Source organism: Hirundo rustica, chromosome 15, assembly GCF_015227805.2.
Source record: "Hirundo rustica isolate bHirRus1 chromosome 15, bHirRus1.pri.v3, whole genome shotgun sequence".
Classification (NCBI taxonomy): domain Eukaryota; kingdom Metazoa; phylum Chordata; class Aves; order Passeriformes; family Hirundinidae; genus Hirundo; species Hirundo rustica.
The window spans coordinates 498,855-513,372 of NC_053464.1; the positions used below are offsets into that span (position 1 = coordinate 498,855).

Sequence of the window (14,518 nt, forward strand, 5' to 3'; positions counted from 1 at the left end):
AGCCATGTCCTCTGAGTCATTTCTTTGTGCTGGTACTAGCACTTGTGTGACCACATAGTCACTGAAATTACCTTGTTAATCTGGTACAATTTTTCTTTTCCATTGAGTAAGACTTCTTCATGGAAAGGGTGGTCAAACACTGGAACAGGCTGCCCAGGGAGGTGGTGGAGTCACTGTCCCTGAACAGTGTTCAAGAAATATCCCTGGAAGTGTTCAAGAAATGACTGGATGTAACATTAATGCTCTGGTCTAGTGGATAAGGTGATGACTGGTCAAAGGTTGGACTCAGTCTTGGAGGTATTTTCCAACCTCAGTGACTGTGCGCAGCTGTACAGTCAGCCAGATCATTGCTAGTGCTAGAAGAGACTTGTGCAGGACAAGAGGACAAGAACCCTGCTTCCTGACTGCAGAGGGTCAAGTCAGCTTCAAACACCTTCATTAAAGCACTTGCACTTTCTAAGTGCTGCTTTGGATGGTGACCATGCCCTGTCACACAGGCACACAACAGCTCTCCCACTGGAGATGCCACAGACACCTTTGTGACAGCACTAGGAGCTGAAACATCAGGTTCTGGCCCTTAATGTCCCGTGCCAGGTTTACCTGATCTACCAGCTGGCTCCAGGTTCAGAGCACACCTGTGTCCCAGGAGAGAGTGTGGCTGTGACCACTGAAGGCCATATCCAAAGTGGCTTCAATAAGTCACTGCAAAGCCAGAAGGGGATGCACAATAACCTCCACTATTACAGCAGTTGTGCCGAGGGCTGGAACCTCTGCCCATGTGCGTGTTTTGTCCAATTAAGACATTATACAGCAAGGTTAAATCAATGAAAATATTCACTGAAACGCTTCCAAAGAACCCTTAGTCATTCCTGTATTGACAGACTGAAAAATGCATGAAACTTGACATTTATTGGCATGTTCCATAAAACAGATGTTTTAAAATTATTTGAACCTCTTAAGGTAGATACGCCACCAAGATGAGATTTCATCCTCCTAGCTGCACCACAGGAAAATAAATCAAACATTTTTGATTGACAAACTGCCTGAAGCAGTCATAGGAGCCAAAACAGTCAATTTTAGATTCTGAGTAAATGCTATAACCTGGGTATTTTGGAATCACATGCTGAAAGTCCCAAATTTAACCTCTTCTTAAAGTTTGGCAGCAGTACACAGGAGCCCTTCAGAGAAGGCTTTTGGAGGGCTCTTCTCTACCATATTGAATTCAGGGCTTTTTATTAAAAGAGGACTGGTTTTGGATCATTGTTCTTACAGTGTAAGAGTGATACAGAAATGCTCACCATTTCTTTTCATTGCATTCTTCCACATCTGAAACTAATTCTCAGACTGTAGTGAAAGGAAGCAACACATTGTTCTGACTCCAGTTCTGAAAGTGAGATATCTTACAGGGTTCAGCTGTGGGGTCTCAGTGTGAGCTCAGCGTGTATTTCCTGGAGATCCAGTAACAGCAGGACACCAGTCCATCGCAGAGCCAACGTCAGCTCCAGAGGAGTGAACATTTTTCTGTAATTCTCCACCTTGCAATCACAGAAACACTAATTTTTAATCCAAATCCTAGAATAAGGTCCTTTTGTAGAAGAGAAATTTCATCCTATTTTGCAGTGGCAAAAGCAAGGAGAGATGAACCATTCTGCTCCTGGACACTTCAGTGTAGAAACTATCACTGCCCTTTGCTTGCTGGAGCACCCAGCATGCTTCCACCTTCTGCCACCAGCCCTTGGGAGTTGCTTAGATTTATATTAGGGAAATGCTACGTAAAATGTTCATCATATAAGACAATTTCTAAGATACCCAGATTCATCTTGGCTGTCTTTTATTCTTCTTCTGTAAACTTTCTTCTCCTGTCTTATTTCCTAAGATACACAGGCATACTCAGAGGCTGCATCAGACATTTTTCACTCTAGCAATTTCTGCTCATTCCAGAAACTAATGATTCTGATGAATACGTGCTCTTGAAGCTCAGTGAAATCCGTAGCTAGAGGATGGCAGTCAGACTGCCAGAAGTTTTAATTTGGGCTCGCAGTTTTATACATATTTTGGCTGGGATAAATATGTGGGGTCTGCAAGTAGGTCTGGCTGCTTAGGCTTTTCGCAGTTAAGTGACAGCAAAGCAATAAAAAGTGACAGCAAAGCAATTGGGTATCATCAGGGCTGCCATAGGACGACCAGCTCTTAACTGTGCTTGCAAAACCAACAGAACTTGTGTGCTTCAGTGTAATGGTGAACAGGTCCTGATACCAGCAGCTACTGTAAGCCAGCAGGCCTCAAACAGGAAGGACTTACTTGCCAAAGGAGAAGAGCCCAAGAAATCCCAGGAAAATTCCAGCCAGGTTTCAACTCCTCCTCAACTCTCTGAATTGTCCTCTGTCTCTCCTGTGAGGCAAGTTGTCTCTCTTCCCGTAATCGAGTAAAGAGCAATGTTTAACTCTGGGGTGCTGGGAAGAGGAGACAGAAGATGTTTTGCCCTCAGCAGTCAAGAGCCAGTGAGTCAGGGCTGCCTCCTGCCCATCCCTCCCACCACAAGGAAGCAAGCAGGCAGTACACACTTGTATTCGGAGGGAGGCTGGAGTTTCAGTTAGGGAGTAAAATTAGAGGATGGCTGTGTGGGAGTGCAGTTGTGTCACAAAGTCCCATATTCACCTAAACCATCTTGCTTACCTGTCCATACAAAGGAGGGGTAAGACAGGCAGAAGAGAAAAAACATTTCAGAATGAAATATTTACACACAGGTAGGGAAGAGAGACTCATTTACAGACCCTTATTGCAGTAAACCTCTTTCCCTCCTGCTTTAGAGAAGTCAGCATCATGTTATGGTACATATCCTCTAACTGGATATGGATGGATGAGCACCTGAACTACACAGAACTGAAACATGGTGTAGTATGTGTTAGGATGGAATGATAAGGGCGTTGTAAAAACTAGCAAAGAAAAAAAAAAAAAAAAAAAAAAAAGGCATTATTCATAACAACCATAGAATCACAGACTGGTTTGGGTTGGAAGGGACTTTAAATCCCATCCCCATCCCACCCCACATCTTCCACTATCCCAGGCTGCTCCAAGCCCTGTCCAATCTGACCTTGGACACTTCCAGGAATGGGGCAGACACAGCTTCTCTGAGAAGCCACAAAGCTTTGAAGTTCTGTACTAAGGGTAAGCACTCATTACCCTTTCTAGTCAGACTGACTTAAAAAAAGCAGGAGTTAACACAGAAGAACAGAAACAGGAGAAAGAGCTTTCTTCTTAGTACCTGCCCCACAATTGTAGATTGTTAGATTTATTAATTTTTAATGGAGCTCTTCAGGTAAGTGCAATATTAAAAAAAAAAAAAAAAAGGCAAGTACACAAGTGAGAAGTAGAACTAGAAAAATGAATATTGAGGATCTGCTAACAATGGCTGCAGCACAGGTAAGAGCTTTTTCAAGGTTAAGTTTAAACTCTGGAGTGGGCAAGCAACCATAACAATTCAAACCCAAGCAAAGACCATAGTATGATGCACGATTTTAAGTCAGTGACTGAATATTCAGGAAATCTTTAGCTAGATAGTCTAGCCAAATTTTCCATTTCATTCCCTTAGCTCTTCCCATTGTCTTTTGGACTGCTTTCAGAAGACTGGTGAAAGCTGTCTGAATCGCTATAAAATACACAGTAGTGAAGCCAAGTGTGACAGGCAAATTCCCATACTGCCTATGAAGAAAAATTCTATGAAAGTGTCTAAAAGCACATCAGAAAAAAAGATTTGAATTATTACTTACTTTCAGTATGGGGAATATAAGGTTGCAATTTTACTAAAGATAACATGGCTGAGGACAGCCACAATAATTTAATTATTTAGAATAATAATTTTTTTATTAAAGGGGTTTGTTTGTTTTTTCTTTCCAAAATGCAGGAACTAGCAAACTGAAATATCTGAACTACAACACAGAGGGCAATTATTTCTCTCAAATTGAGAGTACGTGAAATACTCTACAGTAGTGAAATAGTCACAGTCTAAACTTCTTAAAAATAAATTCCAACTTTGGTTAAAGCCTGCGATTACATTATTTGATACTGCTTTTAATAAACATGAGAGGGTCCTAAAAGCTATAATTAATCCTGGTTCCCCTTTCTGTTTAGGTATTCTTGAAACTTGTGTTCTAGAAGTCTGCCTGCAGTTCAGAAGATTATTAAGACACTTCATTTAAATCCAGCATAGCTCCTCTATAACAAGAACTACCAAAGTTTGAAAATAACATTTTTCATCTCGTGCATGGGCAGTTACACCACCCTGGATTCAGCTCTTTGCTATGTACAGATACAGTTAGATACTGACAACCAACATTTTGGCAGGCGTTTTTATAAGGTTCTAACAGAATGCTAATATTCTCTTTTGCTGCCCTGAAAATCAAGAGTAATGTAATCCTCCAGACCGGCAGCATATAATTCGGTGTTTATATTTCTGACCAGTGTTGTAAGTGTTACGAAAATTAATCCACGAACACCAGAGGTTTATGTCCAAAAAGGAGACAGTGGAGTCTTTTTACTTTATTCAAATAAAGGGAGAGGCCATGGGGCATTTCTCCTGGGGTCTCTCAAATTTTCAGAGGACACAGCCTCCTATTTATCCTAATTTCCCGGCCACATTTCCCTCTCTCTTTCCCATTGGCTGATGTACTTGAGAGGTACAATGCCTAAGACCTAAGATTCCCCTTTTAATGTATAACCCCCCTAACTTTTAATTCTTATGGGATTTATGGGTTTTTCCCATTGTTACTTTCATCTTGCAATATTCAATTTCATTTACAAACAAACCTATGGTTTTCCATTCATCAATCAGTAGAATCTTTCCTATTTCTCTTATCTCTCAGTGCTAGTTTTATCTACAGCAGACCTAGGGCTTCTTTGTAAAGACAAATCCTGTCATTCCTCTCATAAGCATGGAAAAGATTCAAATTTACTTTTTCATAACCCTGTGAAACTAATCCATGCAAAAGGAACATGAAGAGATAATGAGAACTACTTCCTCATGACTCCTTGCTAGTAGCCCTTTTCTCAGTAAGAGGAAATTAACCCCCAAAGTCTGAGGAAATTAATTCCATCCTTGAGGAATACTCAATCACCTCTGAGATGTTTGCTTCCTAAAGTGAAGTCCGACAGAAGCACAAAGCAACACAGCAAAGTAACAGCAACTGCAGAACAAAAGACAACTTCCCTCTCCTCCCCCAGTATTTTAGTGCATCCTGCAGCTTTCCCAAGCCCGGACTTAAAGCAGCTCACCTTGACATCTCTGCTACATGGATCTAGAAACAAGACTGGACACCATTGGTCCCCTTGCACTCAAATACCTCCTGATCAGAAGCAGTTTGCCACTTGCGCAGCCTCGGTGATGTTCACTGTCACCCCTCCCTGGGGCACATGTGTTTCAGAGCTTGAATTAAACACCCCATTTAGCATCAGAAAGAAACCAGCTCATCTCATGCAGAGACGGTTTGGTGGCTGTACTGTGCAGTGATGATCCCTTCCAGCAGAGTTCACAGAACTCGATGGATTGCTTTAATGTGGTTAAGTGCAGTTCGATCTCTGCGATGTGCCCTGGGCACTCTGTAAACACAAGCTGGGCACCACGATAAAATTCCTGACAATGTTCTATTACAAAGCTTAGCAATAGTGTGATAGCAAATTATTAGGTGCTCCCTGCTGGGTTTTTGATATGCATTTAGGACAAAGTCTAAAAACCTTCCCAAGTAACTGATAAAGCCCTGATATCAGAGTACTCTACGGGGCAAATACCTTTAGGCATTTAGATGATTTCTCTTGGGATATCACCACTGCACAGTAAGCACAGTAACAGAGCTTGTCCTGGAATCCCATGTTTTCTTTCTTAGGAATGCACTATTGCTTCCTTAAACAGTCTTTAAATCATGTGTAATTAATTTGTTGTGCACTTTATTACAGTCTAAAGTTCAGACACATTCAGACACAGCAGTTCTCCACTGCTGGGCAGGTAAGTAATAGTAGCTTATATTTAGGAGAATAGAATAGAATCATGGAATGGCTTGGGTTAGAAGAGACCTTAAAGATCATCTCATGCCAGCCCCCCTGCCACAGGCAGGAACACCTTTCACTATCCCAGGTTGCTCAAAGCCCTGTCCAACCTGGCCTTGGACACTTCCAGGGATGGGGCAGCTGCAGCCTCTGTGGGCACTCCATGCCAGGGCCTCACCACCCTCTTCGTAAAGAATTTCTTCCTAATATCTAATTTAAATACATGTCATAGCTGCAAGCATCCCCTCTTTCCCGCCTTTGGGATGAGGTGACACAAGCACTTCTCATATCCAGTCCCTGTGGACTCTGCGAGTGGCAAGATACCAAAAAGGCACAAAGTAAACACATAGACCAAACAAGATGAAAGTCTGGGGAAAAATAAAACACATTTTTGTTGAAAAAAATGTAAGTGGAAAGAAATGGTTAATGGCTCCACAAAGGTTCAAAAAGGCTAAAGAGCAGAGCATTGTAAGAAGATACCGGAGGTAAATGTTATCAAAGCCATAGGTCAGTAGCTTTCCCTCCTGCCTACATCATAAAAACACTCAAGGAACAAAGAGTAAAATTAAAGAGAGGGTAATTCCTACCTTTTTTCCATCCAGACCAAAAGAAAATTGCACTTAACCTGCAAAACTATCTTACCTGATGCATTAAAAATGATCCATTAAAAAAAAGACAGCTGTCAAAGTAGTGCAAAAAATCAATACAATTTTCTGATTACACTGTCTGAGTTTTCCTTCTGGTCAGCCATAAGGCTGAAAAAATCCTTCACATTGTGCTAATTATTCATCTTCCCTTTGTTGCAAAATTGGAAATAACTACAAATATGTCTCCCTTCAACAACAAACTCTGACTCTGAACATACCATCTTTAGTCTTATCATTTTAATTTTCCTATAACACCTCAGTTTATATCTTTCTCTGAAAGTACAGTCAACTACCTAGGACCAAAGATAGTGCTGACTGTCAGTGAAAAACCTGACATGGTAACAAATCCATACACAATAATCCAATCTCTTTTCCCTCTGTGTTGCACTGGATACTGTCAGTTTGACATCTATCACCATGAGACCCTCTTCCACTACATTCACTGCTAGAAAAATGTATTTAAATATCTGTTGATTATATGTTCTCCTCCTAGACAAAGTGTCTGCATTGGTTTCTGTCAAACAATGATTTATTCATATTCCTTTTATCTGAGCCAGAAGGTGCAGGACCATGTACTTTACAGGTACATGCAGCCATGTGCTATTTCTTTTACATTCAGATTTTCTTCAGGTCCAGAACAGCAGCTTACAGCACAAATGGAAATGCAGATAGATTTTTACAAGCAGAAGATACAACCTGAGATACCAGGAAAGGGCATCCCTAGGAAAGACATTTGCCAAGAAGCCTTTCCCAGTCCATGACAAGATATTGTATAAATACAATATAACAAATATATGTCCAATTTTCAAAAACTAATCCTTAGAATAATTTCCCCAATATTCATATTTATCAAAAATACACCCACACGGATGACTGCTGGACATTCTCTCTTGCGAAAGGTTCAAAATATGAATGGTGTCATTTAAAGTCTGATAAGGAAATCAGCCAATGTCCCAATTTCCCACATCATCTTTAAAATAAAACAGAAAGACAATTTAGTCAAAACAATTCAAGTACCAGTGTGGATAATTATGCCAGTTTAATTCTTCTGTAAAATTAACTGATAAGACATGTTTATAGTGATTTAAGAGCCCCTCTGCAGTACATGAACATACAAAGCCTTAATGGGAGTGCTGGAGAGCTTAAGGGGTACCTAAATTGGGAAATGGGTGGATGCAGCAGTAACTCTGCTGTAATGGAGCACACAAATCCTTAATCTTTGCTGAACCTATGGAAATCACTGCACACACTCCCTGTCTCTGTAGTAAGCAAACGGAGATGTACACTTTATTCCTGCCAGCAGTTATCCCTGCAATTTGTTTATTCCAGGAGAGATCTGTGCTCCCATAATTTCAGCCAGCAGATAAAAACAGGATAGGGAAATCTTATTATCTCAGAGTATTTCATTATTGTCTACACTAAGTATAAGGGCACAGCAGTTTTCTCTTGAAGAGCAAAAGTCAATTTACAGAAAGATGAATATATAAAAATTAAAGTTAAAGTTGTCATGTCACTCAGAATTTTATTTTCTTCCAGCTCTGCAAAACCCTACAGGTTTCTGACATTGCTCAGGAGAAAAGCTTCAATAATCTGATATGCCCTGTAATGGATTACCCTTTCCTGAAATGAAGTGTAGATTGCCCTGCACAGGGGAGATACTCAGACACCAACTACACTTTACAAGCAAAGGAGAACCTAAGATCGGCCAACAGCTCCATTTTGGGGAACTGGAACAACACATTGCTTTATTTTTGGACTTATTTCTGTCATCTTTCTAAACTTATGCTCTATTAAAAGAGTAGCAACAAACACTCCTGTGCAGCACAAAGGTACAGGAACAGCACCTTCTAATGAAAAACTGATGAGTGTGAAATCCCAAACTAGTCCTGCATTATTTTGACTGTAATTTCAAAATCAAAGAGCATTTTTAATAACAGACTGGTTACCAAGTTTATAATCTCACTAATAGTGTATTCTGCTAATCTCTGAGTCTTACTGGGGAGAGAACTTTAGGAGACTAGCCCTGTCACAGAGTTCAGGGCCCATGGCACAGGATTTACAGGAAGCTTTGCTGTAGAGGGTGCTCTGTACTCGTGTGCTTGTTTTGAGCAAACTTGAAGGGATTTAACACACCTACTCCTCTCTCCAGTGGCACTGCACTGGCCAATGGATTCCAATTCTCTAACCCGGAGGATACAGGCATATTGAAATGTAAACCAGGAGCAGGAATCCTGTCTCCACAGGGGCCCAGATTAGAAAACAAACATTTTGTTGATAGAACGGAGATGTTACAAAACAAAAATACTAAACAAAAAGAATCCAAAAACTCTTCCACCACTCAGATGGAAGTACTTTTGTTAACCCTACCTTAGAACTTGTCATTGTATAGATCTTCTTATAACTTACTCCCTTCTGTTGGGCCTGTTTGTGAGGGGAAGAATAATCTGTAAAAATTAGACTGGTTTTTAAACAGCACACTGGGCAACACTGATGTGCATCAGGTGCATGACTGACCTCTACACCTTAAAAAATATAAGGTACCTGCATGCACAGCTTCCAAACTTCATACCTGAAATTGTGCTATAGAAAACAAGGTGACAAATATCCTTACAAAAAAGAAAAACTAATTAACCACATTATTAAAGTGCTTGCAGGATAAACAACTCATTTCAGTCTCTAAAATCACAAGCAGGATTGCAGCTGTGTCAGAAATACTTTTAGCTCCCCCTATTCTATACAGGATGTACAAAGTCTGTATTAGATAGACAGTCTCTGGAAATGTCTCTCTTCCGGAGACTAACAGGTATTTGCTGCACAGGCACAACTGGAATTCCAGCTCTGCAGTGTTTGGATCCCCAGTTCTGAAACAAACCCAACTATACCCTGAAGATATGCAGCAGACTATGGGGTTAGAAGAGCTGACTTGCTGAGAGTTGGTATCTGGCCTTTGTCCTACTAGGTAGAAAAATTAAAACTAATCTGAACATTATTTTTCTTTTCAAAAGGTTGTTAGTGTAGCAGACTTAGCAATAATGCAGTACAAGTTTCTTGAAACACAGTCACTACACCTGTACTTGTGTACAAATTATTTCTCCTTTGTTTTCCCCATAAAAACAAAATCATGAAGTGTTGGATTTTGGCAGCTATGCCAAAGTTACACTTACTTGACAACATAATCAGGAGAGAGAGAAAGGGGTTTACACTGTCAAAGAGTAAGTTTATATTAGATATCGGGAAGAAATTCTTTCCTGTGACAATGGTGAAGCCTCGGCACAGGATACCCAGAGAATCTGTGGCTGTCCTTGGGTACCTGGAAGTGTCCAAGGCTAGGCTGGACAGGGCTTGGAGCAACCTGGGACAGTGGAAGGTGCCCCTGCCCATGGCAGGAGGTGGAATGAAATGAACCTTAAGGGCCCTTCCAACCCAAACCACTCCGTGGTTCTGTGCTGATGTAGCTGCCTACAACCCAAGCACCATTCAGCACAATCCTTAACACAGACACTGGCAGTCTCCTATATTTCTCCTGAGTCTCTTTCCCAAGACAGTGGGAATCACAATCTTTTGCAACATGTCTGAAAGTTCAGGCAATCATTTTCTAATGGCAGAAGTTTAAGCAGGAGGAGAAAAAAAATATGTTCAAGCTTAAGAGTGTGAACACCACAGATATGCATACTTCCATATCTTAACATCAGAGATTTTAAAACATTTGAGTCCAGAACTGGACCTCACCAGCACATATTCCCACCAACACATGTGGACTCCAAGTCAGTCAATAATTAATTATAGTGCAATGAGATCTATTTTTGTGTCAGGTGACTGTCTGGTCAAGTATCAAAGCAGGAAATAGCTCAAGAACACCATTTCTGCAACAAAACCCACTGCACCTGCCAACACACCCCATGCAATTGCGTCAGACTATTGCAAATAAACCTGAAAATAAAGGCATTTCCAAATGAATTTGAGAGAATTTGTAGCTCTTTAGTTCCAATTCAAGGCTGTACAGACAGAACACAAGGAGCTCTTTTCTTTCAGACTATGAACACAGTCTATCAATTTTGAGTGGTAACACACACTTATCTGTGCCCAAGCATGCAGCCACACAGCCCAACAGCAGCAATTCCAGCTGCCTCTCCAATCTAAAAAGGACAGCAGGGGGAATTCTACAGAGCCAGAAGAACAGCAAGGACCTAACATATGGTTTGCTACCAGTAACATGCTTGTCACTGACTGTATGTGGCTTCAGCACTAAAGCAAAGGCACTTACGACCTAAACAAATGCCTGACAATACAAGACAACAATAATGCCTAAACAATGCATTATCAGACTGCAGTAACCTTGGTGAGACACCCATGCTGTGTGGACTGGTTTGCTTACCTTAAATATACAGACAGTTATCTTAGTAGAGGGATGGCTTCTTTTCCCATTTTTCTTTATAGTCCAAATAACAGAGTGATAAGAGGATAGAGGCCCTTAAAGATTTCAGATTACCAGAACAAATAGACAAATACAACCAATGTGAGAAAACAAAGGTCACAGCAAAAGGAGCGAGCTGGGAAGAGCAGAGATACTTAAACATGTGACAATCCACAAACATCCTGCTAGAAACATTTACTTGGCAGCACTTAATCATCAACAGCAAAAAACCACCAAAACCCCAAACAAACAACCCCCCCAACAAACAAACCTCCCAACAAACAAACAAAACAAAAAAACAGGGAGAAAGTTGTTTTCCTTTGAGTTAAAATTTCTGGCTGTAAGAACACCCACAAACTTTCAAATAATGACAGAAAAGACATTCAGTACCAGGATTCCCAACAGCTAATTATTGTGCAATACAACCCACAGCTGTTTTGAAAACTGCAAAGCATACAAGTATGTATTGCTTGGAAGGAACAAAGGGTTAAACATAATGGCATCCTTAGATGCCAGTTATCATTGCTGTTCCTGAGTAACTATCTTGGAGAAATCTTTTGCAACAGTCTAACAGCTAGTGGTTACAGAAAGAAGGAAATTCCAACAACAGGGAATTCCCTCTTCTGGTAATACAGTGCCCTGGATATGATCCATGTTATTTCTGTGCTCTGGGTACTCTGAAAATCCTACTGGGATTTCCTCTAAGCCAGAGCTTTCAGATGCCCCAGCTTCTTCTAGGAACTGGATATAAAAACACAAGGATTGAGATAATAAAGTTCAAAGGATAAGGTCCCACTTTTCTCTCGAGTACACAGCACCTGAGCGGTGTCATCATCCCTCCTGCTGCCCTGGGACCAGACTCAGCTGAGCATGGTGCATCCACCCGGTTATTATTGATCATTTGTTCACAGGCCCAGAGAGACTGGGGAGCATTTTGGCAGGTTCTAGCCAGCACTCTAAAGTTGGTGTTTGATGGCTAAGACTGCCAGCCCAAATATTTCAGCAGCAATTTTCACTGAAGGACGGGGCAGAAAGACTAACGTGAAAACAAACTCACGACAAAATTCTACTTTCATTATAGAAATTTCAAAACCATTGAAGACCAGAGGCTGCAGAACACAAGCGTTGGGTTTAGAGAGCCTCCCTGTGAGGATCCACTAGCCCGCTGCGGAGGTGGGCTGGCAGAATAGGTGTAAACTGTGCGTGTTCGGGCGAGCGTCACCAGTGGCCAGAGGATCCTCTGAGGCAGTGACCGGCACCTGAGGCTCCCACAAGCCATTTAAACACCTTCCAACCTCTCCACACGTCGAACCAGCCCCTAGGCGCAGCTCAGAGCCCCCACGGCCGGCTCGCCGCAGGGACCAGCGCCCGCTCTCCGGTCACCGACACCCCCGGAGGTTCCGCCTTGCGTTCTGGGGCCCACGGACAGACACAGCGGCTGGGGCCGCGCCCGAGCCTCCCCCACAGCTGCTGCCCGGTCTCGCACCAGCACGGCCGGCGACCCGCGGCCCGGCCACGGGGGCCCGACAAAGGCCGGTCTCGGAGCCGGTCCCCCCCGGCCGCTCGCCGGAGGATGCCGCCGCGATACCACCGCCCGACACCGAATTCCATCCCCCTCGGTCGGCTCCTCGAGCGCGCCCTCACTACCCACCCCCGCCTCACCGCTCTCCGCCGCTCTGGGCCGCGTCCGGCGGGACCGGGGGCGCGAGCGGCCCCGCGCCTGCGCAGAGAGCGCGGCAGCGCTGCGACGGGCGCGCGCACGCGGTCCCGGCGGGCTGGGCGGGCACGCGCGGAGCGAACCCGGCCCGGGACCGAGCGGGGCTGTGAGGGGCGATGGAAGGGTGGTGAGGATGGCTGTGAGGGCTGATGGAAGCTTGTGAGGAACAGGAGGCTGGGAGGGGTGACAGTGAAGGACTGTGAGGGGAGTAGAGGCCAAAATTGAGGGAGTGTGAAGGGTGATGAAGGCTGGGAGAGGTGAGAGGGACTGTGAGGGGTGGTGGGTGACAGTGAAGGGGAAGTGTGTGGCAGACAGGTTGGCTGGGGCAGCGTTGTGATAAGAGTATAGAAATTTGGTGTAAAAGAAACCGCTTGTGAGCCAGCTGGTCATTAGAGATCAGAGATGGTGTGGGTAGCTGGGCTTAATCTCTGATTATAACCAGTTTGGCACTATAAGTGGTTGTGTTAAGTAGGAACTTCCATGAGCACAGGTTCTCAAACATGGCATGTTCAACGCTGAGTCTGGTAATGTTCAATAAGAACTTTCACCATTACAGATTTCTGAAGAGTGTGGTTTATTGAAGAAGCAGAAATGCAGGGGGGAAAGGAAAGGGGGAATAACTGTAAGGTAGTATGTTTTGTTCAGATTTTCAGAAGAAATTCTTTAGCCAGAGGATAGTGAGGCTCTGGCACAGATTTCCCAGAGAGGTTCTGGCTGCCCCATGCCTGGAAGTGTTCAAGGCCAGGTTGGACTTGGAGTAACCTGGAATAGTGGAAGGTGTCCCTGCCTATGGCAGGGAGTGGAACTAGATGAGCTCTAAAACCCCTTCCAACCCAAACCATTCTGAGATTCTGGGATTCCATGAAATACAGATTTGGAATTGCCCAAAATAGATGCACTAACTGCGATAGAGTTCTAACAGTAACATAGTATACAGTGTTAGCCGGTAATAATAATCATCATCATCTTATGTAGAAGCTTGCAATGAATGCTTGGAAGGAGGGAGAGGAGAGTAGAAGCCCATGACCTGTCTCTGAGATCCTTTTGGGTCTTCCTTCTAACTTGGTGAAATTTTTACCCTCCTTATGTACAGCCCAATCTTATCCCCCTGCTCCTTCTTCACATGTAGCGTGATCTAAGCAGAGAGCAGTGTAATACAGTAAGACGTGTGGGACTAATGTCCTTAATTAAGGCAATTAGCATATGCAGGGTTGTGCATTTTAATATCTACTAAATACTATTAATAACATAATTGTATGACCCCTAATCAGGAAAAAGTGGGTTTTGTTTGTTTGGTTGGTTTTTTTTTTTTTTTTTTCTTTCTCGTTTGCTTTATTCTTCAGAGCCAGAGCAAGATCATCGCATCTCCACAGGACCTGCTCCTTCAGGACCTTTCCTGATGTTAGCTGTGCAGCTCTCCATCCACAGAGATAACACAGAGGGCACACAGCATAGGCTGTAGATAATAAACCTTAGCTTTTGCTTGGCTCCTTGGTCATCATCCCACAGACAGCACTGATGCACGAGGAGAACTCGGGTTGTGCTTCTGCCCTGGGGCCTGGAAAAAGCTCAGTGCAAGTACCAGAAACAATTGTTGCTTTAGGAAAGCTTTAAAATCTGACTACTTTTGTACCCAGTAACAATGTGTCTGCTTGTTTGGGTGGGGTTTTTTTTTGTGTGTGTGTGGGGTGGTGTGTTTTT

At 42.9% G+C, this 14,518-nt stretch overlaps 1 protein-coding gene across 16 annotated transcripts in view; it reads right to left on the reverse strand.

The window, feature by feature from the left end:
* TBC1D24 (TBC1 domain family member 24) overlaps positions 1-12,828 on the reverse strand; it is a 46,681-nt gene extending 33,853 nt beyond the window's left edge. For 5 of the 16 annotated variants that reach the window (XR_005703198.2, XR_009208341.1, XR_005703197.1 and 2 more), the window contains exons 1-3: positions 12,763-12,828; positions 2,302-2,453; positions 1,299-1,535 (exon numbers count right to left, since the gene is read on the reverse strand). The gene's annotated coding sequence lies outside the window, so the exon portion shown is untranslated. Of the gene's footprint in view, positions 1-71; positions 204-1,298; positions 1,536-2,301; positions 2,454-11,061; positions 12,556-12,751 lie in introns of those variants that run through there. The other 11 variants (XM_040078979.1, XM_040078971.1, XM_040078981.1 and 8 more) reach the window with 9 other exon arrangements.
* Positions 12,829-14,518: the final 1,690 nt, after the last annotated feature.